The sequence below is a fragment of the Camelus dromedarius genome, chromosome 19 (assembly GCF_036321535.1).
Source record: "Camelus dromedarius isolate mCamDro1 chromosome 19, mCamDro1.pat, whole genome shotgun sequence".
Taxonomy (NCBI): domain Eukaryota; kingdom Metazoa; phylum Chordata; class Mammalia; order Artiodactyla; family Camelidae; genus Camelus; species Camelus dromedarius.
Window position 1 is genome coordinate 23,056,408 of NC_087454.1, and position 6,732 is coordinate 23,063,139.

The 6,732-nt window shown below is 39.4% G+C and overlaps 1 protein-coding gene across 5 annotated transcripts in view; it reads right to left on the reverse strand.

The window, feature by feature from the left end:
* Nucleotides 1-6,504, reverse strand: part of FKBP5 (FKBP prolyl isomerase 5) — a 93,266-nt gene extending 86,762 nt beyond the window's left edge. For 2 of the 5 annotated variants that reach the window (XM_031434864.2, XM_031434859.2), the window contains exon 1: nt 6,355-6,504. The gene's annotated coding sequence lies outside the window, so the exon portion shown is untranslated. Of the gene's footprint in view, nt 1-3,037; nt 3,060-5,808; nt 5,985-6,354 lie in introns of those variants that run through there. The other 3 variants (XM_031434861.2, XM_031434863.2, XM_064476420.1) reach the window with 3 other exon arrangements.
* Nucleotides 6,505-6,732: the final 228 nt, after the last annotated feature.

Genomic DNA, 6,732 nt, shown 5'->3' on the forward strand with positions numbered 1-6,732 from the left:
AGTTGAAAGTTTTAAACAATTAACATAGTTTAAGCTATTATTTAAATAGAATGAATTTAAATAAAATAATTCTATTCAGACTACAGCAGCACTAAAATAGAGAATACCAAATTCACCACTTAGATTTACCACTTAACCTGTGATCAAGCTTAGTTTACATGGTTTACAAGCACCAAATTTTTTTATTATAAAACACCACCCAAAAATGACAGCCAGATTTGTTTGCCTCTTCTCTAGTAAGTTCTAGGACAGTAAAGACTGTACATGTCTGTACAAAACCTTGCACACCAAGGTGTGCAACTCTCTCAATAAGAATTATCACTACTTCAATTCCCAGGAAGCTATCACTAGGTATCAGGCTCATTCCCCAGGTGATTTACACAGGATAACAAAATAAAGCATTGTTTCCTTGCTGCCAGTTCTGCCTTGAATCATTTTCAGGATCCTGTTTCTTCTAACAGAAACAGATTATCATGAAACTTCAGAGAGCAGCAGCATAGGAATATATGTAGGGACAAAAGACTGTCAGTGATTCTCTTTTTCTACATCATTATTAAAGTGCTGCTTAATTTCAAATCAAGGTATTTCACCTCGTGCAGATAATAAGATCATTCTCCTCATCTTCCACAAATTTTTATAGCTTTTTTCTTCATCAAAGTAAAAGTTACATACCGTAAAATGCACAGATCTTAAGTATTCAGCTCAGTAAATTTGAACAAATGTATACACAAAAATTGGTGAATCTCAAAATTCCTCATACTAGTCTTGCAACTGTTCTGTAAGTTAAAAATTCTATGAAAATTAAATTACCTCAAAAGTGTACACTTGAGTTCTATTACCCAAATCAAGCTGTAGAACATTTCCATCATCACCTTAAAAAGTTCCCTTTTGCCCCTTTCCAGTCAACCACAGCCCTTACCCAGAAACCACTGTCCTGATTTCTATCACCATACCTAAGTTTTGCCTGTTCTTGTATTTTTTATAAATGGCATCATCGAGTAAATATTTGTGTTTGGCTTCTCTTGCTTTGAATAATATTTCTGAGCTTCATCTACATTATTGTATGAATCATTAGTTCATTCCTATTGTGAAAAAAGCTGCCATGAACATTTTTATCAGTCATTTTGTGGACATATACTTTATTCCTCTTGGTGCAGAAAGATTTCATTAAAAAAAAAGGTTTCATATATAAATAAGCCTGTGAAGTCACAAGGTATAACTAGATTGGATTGATTTATACATGTACATATACATATAGTAAACATACACATAGTTACGTAAGTATATAATGCAAATATATATAACACAGATAACTACCTGTGTGTATATATTTATGTGTGTATACATCTATATGTCTGTGTGTATCTATGTGTGTGTGTGTATATGTATGTGTGTGTATACAAATGGATTTGGAGAAGTCCACCTGGGACCAAAGATTTTTTAAAAAAACTTACAAAGTTCATAGTGAAAATAAATTTAAGATGGCAAAGATCTCAATTTTATTTAATAAGTATTAATGTTTTAACCTAAGAATAATTCAAAAAGAGAAACAAATTTCTCTCCATGTAAGTTATCCTGTTTCACTTCAATGGAATACCTTCTCAGAAAAAAATTCCTTTCCCAAACTAGAATTTCAAACCATTAAATGTTACTATCCATCATGTAATAATTTTTCATGCTGGGGCAAAATCCAAAATACGTGTTAAGACTACAAGATTTTGTTTCATTGTCATCTTTTTAAAAAGCTAAACATAGAAATAATTCCATTGGCTAATATTTAACTTGGGTAAAGACCATTCCATCCTCATTTAGAATACGCTATATTCTGAAAAGGACTAGAATGTTTTCTCCATTCCAAAAAGTAGCTTACCGCCCTATTAAGTCTGTGATAGAGACACTTTGACCTTCAAATTCCATGTGTAATATTCAGCAGACAATAGAGGAGGCTCTTTAATTTCCAGGGATAGGAATATTAAGAAAAATACACACAAATCTGATTTTTGTCAAGATCAATTTGAAATTCCCAACCCTGTTTTTGATAATCAGATTATCATTTTCAGGGGACTAGGAGTGGCTCCTCATTTAACATCATCTTTAAATTACCAAGACTGAGGCTGAATGCTACAAATGGCTCTGGAAATTTACCTCTGCCTGCTTTAGGAAGGGTTTGCAAGCACAAAAGGGAAAAAATAACCCTCTTCTAGCCTTTGATCTGTTTTCATCCTTTGTTCCTCCTTCCAAAAAAATGAGCAATTTCAAAGCCATACAATTCAAATATACTACATTTTTAATCTCTTTTTAAAACTGTTGAAATAGGTTTAATTGAATACATTTTTAATCTTTGAAAAACACTCTTAGCATCTGGACGTTCCCTAACTTTCACAGATGTGTATCTGTTTACTTAAAAACCCATTATTTCACTCTGAAAATACATCATTTTCATTTTTTCTAATAATTGTACCTTTTTCTAAAAGAAAAAAAACAACCTTCATTAACTGGTACAAAAATGACAGCAGCTCCAAAGAGCTATAATCCCCCAACTTTCATATCTTTTATCTGATTATTTTAGAAAACTAAAATAAAATTTGATTCTTATTTTTAAAATGTTTTTCTTCCAGACCAACAGTAGAAAACAGGTATACCAAATGTGTAGACCCCATACTCCCTCTGGTGGTCCTTCACTCTCATTAACCAGATGTTTTCCAAAAGACCAGAAATACTAAAATAAGTATAAAATGAACTTGTCCTATTTAAGGATTATAGCCTTATACGCTTAAATTTCAGCTAAGTACAGTTCAATTCTGATCATAACAATGAGGTACAAATTATTTTGAGTACTTGAATTTTAGTGTTTCAAATACTACTGAAACATCCTTAGTAACTTGTTAGCTATGTACATAAGGTCCTACTATAACTCATTTTAGCTTCATTTGGCAGAACTGTCTTTTATACAATAAACATCTTACTTGCAAAAAAAAAAAAAATTCACACGTAAGTGGCTACTGTTTTTAAATCAATAGTTATGTGATCTACATACCAACATCCACTAGTCTCTGATGAGTGTAGATTTATTTTCCTTACACTTTTGTGGGTATAATGTCAGAAGTTAACAACGCACTGTAAAAAAAATTCAGAATGTAAAATAATAAAAAAAAATCTAATTACTAGTCAGCTAGGTTAGAAAGTTCAAATAGTTTAAGAATTATAAAATGCACATATTTAACTGTTCAGCATCAAATAATTACAGAATTTAGTGTGCCAAAATACGTACAATATAGATTCTTTACTAGGAATTATGAATAATTATATTGAAGGCCTACAGAGGATATTATTAATGACAGACACAACATTCATTTTACTGTTAAATAAAGCAGTATTAATGTCTAACAGTATCATGTGATTTATCCTCAATTTAGCTGGTTTAATATGTCCCTATTTTTTGTGGCTTTATTCATCCAAAAATACTTACCCACGTCCAGACTCAAAAGGAGACACACCTGAGGGTAAGTGACTTAAAAACACTCCCAGGGAAGGGTATAGCTTAAGTGGTAGAGTGCATGCTTAGCATGCACAAGGTCCCAGGTTCAATCCCCAGTACCTTCTCTAAAAATAAACAAACCTAGTTACTTCCCCCCCAAAACAAAACACTCTGTTTATTGTGTAGATGCAAGAATTCAACTTATGCTTAATTTTGAAACTGTAATGTGGTTGATAATTTTATGATGTGGTCTACCCCAAGTTTAAAGTGAACAAAAATCAGTAATTAAAATATGTAAAAACTGAACTTAAAATAGACTTAATTAAAAGTTCCTAAAATATACTTTTGTGTAAAATAAGACTATGAAATATAACTAATTTATGATATGTGGTATATTTAAGCATAACCATAGGATAAAGATTATAATACTTCTAATCGCACACAGTAGTTAAATATATTCCTATACATTTTAAAGAACAATTATATAAGTCATCCATAACAATGAGAGCCTCAGTCTCATAAGACTCCTTAGAATTACTTATATAAAATAAAACTCACACTACACCAGCCACTATTCAATCTACCTTCACTAAGCATCAAAAAACCAATTCAACTTTTAGTAGCAGTAACTTCTACAGCTATTGAAAGAGAATGTTCTTCCTTCTCTAGATTGACTCATTCTAAGCTAAGCCTCCTTCAGGAAACTAAATAACCTAAAATACGTATCCTTTTCCAATCCAAGAATAAACAGAAAATTGAAGATTTCATTAGTTGCCTAATCCAATATTTAAAAATTCTCATGTTAAACTAGTTAAAATTATGTTTTAAAAAAGAAATTCACCCCAAATTTCCATAACTAAAAAAAAAACTGTAATGATTCAGAAACGTATTTGCTTTGTTAAATATCGGAAAGACAAAGACCTCATAGCATATAAGCCTGTTGTTTTAGAGAAATGAAGCATTTTATAGAGACTCTGATTTTTTTTTTTAAATTCCAGATAGTCACAACTAGCCTACTGGTTTCAGTTCACCTTTAAATGGTGGTACTAATTAGCTAGGTAAATAACTAAAATTCCATTCAAAGAAACACTAATAAAGTAGCATAATTAAATCAAAATTATAACTTTGAAGAAGTTAAAACTTACATCTCTTAAGTATAAATCAGCACAGACATCAAAAAAGACACAAGTAAAAAATTGAGTAATCTAAATCAACTGCTTCTCACAAATGTTAATCTTCATAATATATTTTGAAATAATTATTATATATTTTAAAACATTTTTTTCTATAGATGCTCTAAATTGGTCATAACTGTAGACTGCTAAGCAGAGGCCAGTTGGGAGACAGAGAAACAAAAAAATGTTAAGTTAAAGTATAACAAACAAAAATTTCCCACAAGAATAAGAAGTTTTTCAAGTCTATCCCTGCATTTTGATTCAGACGCCAAGAGGAAAAGCTAGTATACTTCTCTAAAGCAAAAATTCTCACGTGGGATTGGGGGTGGGGGAGATTCCCATAGATTATTAAAAATACTGAATCAGAATACGCCGTAAGTTTTCCCTTGTCTACAATCTAACAAAACGAGAAGACAATGAAAATACACACTCCTGTCTACCCTCAGAGAGGCAAAGAAAGCTCCCATTCAATGCTAAGCTTTATTCTACTCCTGAAAAGTAAATCCAAAACCACGAGCTCAAACTTCATGCAGAATTTGCTGAATGGCGGCCAAACGTTGTACACGCTGTCCTGAACCACACTCAAGGATACCTAGAGTTCTGCATTCTCCATTTACAACGTGTACCTTACTGTGCTTTCGCCAGCACTGCAGAAACTGAATTTTAAATTGGGACTAAGTGTTCCTCCCGGCTCGTCAATGGAAAGAGGGCAACCTACACGCTGACAACCCCCACCCCACCGCCGATTTAAAAAAAAATCACTACTGGTTTTGACTCCAGTACTGTGGCGGGCACACCTTTTTAGACATCATTAAAGGAGAAGGCGTTATAACGTCCCGGAGTAAATTGAATACCGAGCCCTGAGACAACTCTTCACTGGCTTTCACCTGGATTTAGAATCACCTGTTAGAACTGCGCTGCACGAGCACTCTCTAAGAGGGCCTCTAAGAGCGGCCGAAAGCGGGATGCTGTTCCCATTCACTGGTCCGAGAGGCAGGTGAAGGCGGTGAACGTACGCCCACAATCACCTCCCGGGGAGCGCAAACTGAAAACGAGCACAGCGGCAACCGGACAGTCCGTTATCCTCCCCTTTCTAGGGCCCCGCCAGGTGTGCGAAGCTCCATCGCGCCCGCGGCGTCCCGGCGCACGGCTCACCTCCGCTCCACTTCTCCGGCCGCCCTGGCCCCGGAAGGCGAAGTTTCCCTCCCGCCCGCGGCAGCTGCTGCTCACGAGCGCCCGGCTCTCCGCGGGTCCCGCCGCCTGCTCCGGGAGGTCATGGGGGCCGGGCCTTGGGCGAGTCGGGGGCCTCCGACGGGAGCCGGGGCTAGGACCTGTCACCCGGGCGGGAAACAAAAGCCGGGTGAGGAGTAGCGGCCGCGACCCGCCTCGCCTCCGCGACCGGGAGCGTGGTGGGGGCCGGGAGCGGCTCCTGTGGCAGCCCAGCTCTGCGCCTCCCGGAGGGAGCCCCGGCCCCGCGGCTCGGCGGGACGCAGAGGGGCCCCGCGGTGGGGCTGGGGGCCTCCGGCGCGCCCGCCTCAAGGCTTCTCCGGCCCCGCTCGCCCCGACGCGCCGTCCCCAGGCGGGGGAGCCGCGTGAGGGGGCGGGGAGGCGGCGCAGCGGCGGCCAGACCGCTAAGGAGGGAATTCTGCTCACGGGGCTCCGCAGCCGCCCGCCCTATCCTTGCGGCCATGGCGCGGGTACCTGTCGCCACGGTTGCTCTTCGGTTCTGTCTCTCTCCGCCTCACTACCGCGCCGCTTGCTCCTCAGCCCGCCCAGCAGGCCGCCCGCGCACAGGACTCCGCCGCCGGAGACTGGCAGCGCCCGCGAACTGGCCCGAATCCCCGGGGCAGCGCCCGGCGCCGTCCCGCCCCCGCCGGCCGCAGGACCCGCCTTCCATAGGGCCCCGGGGCTGTCAGTCCGCCCCCAAAAGGCGCGCGGGCTGTGGCTCGGCCTGTCCGGATTGGCGGCCGCGCAGGGTCCATGCAAATGAGGCCCCTCCCCCATCTATTTGCACCTCCGCCTTAGTGTAACCTCAGCCTCTCCACGCCAGTCCACGTGTCTGGCCCTTGCCCTTTGTGG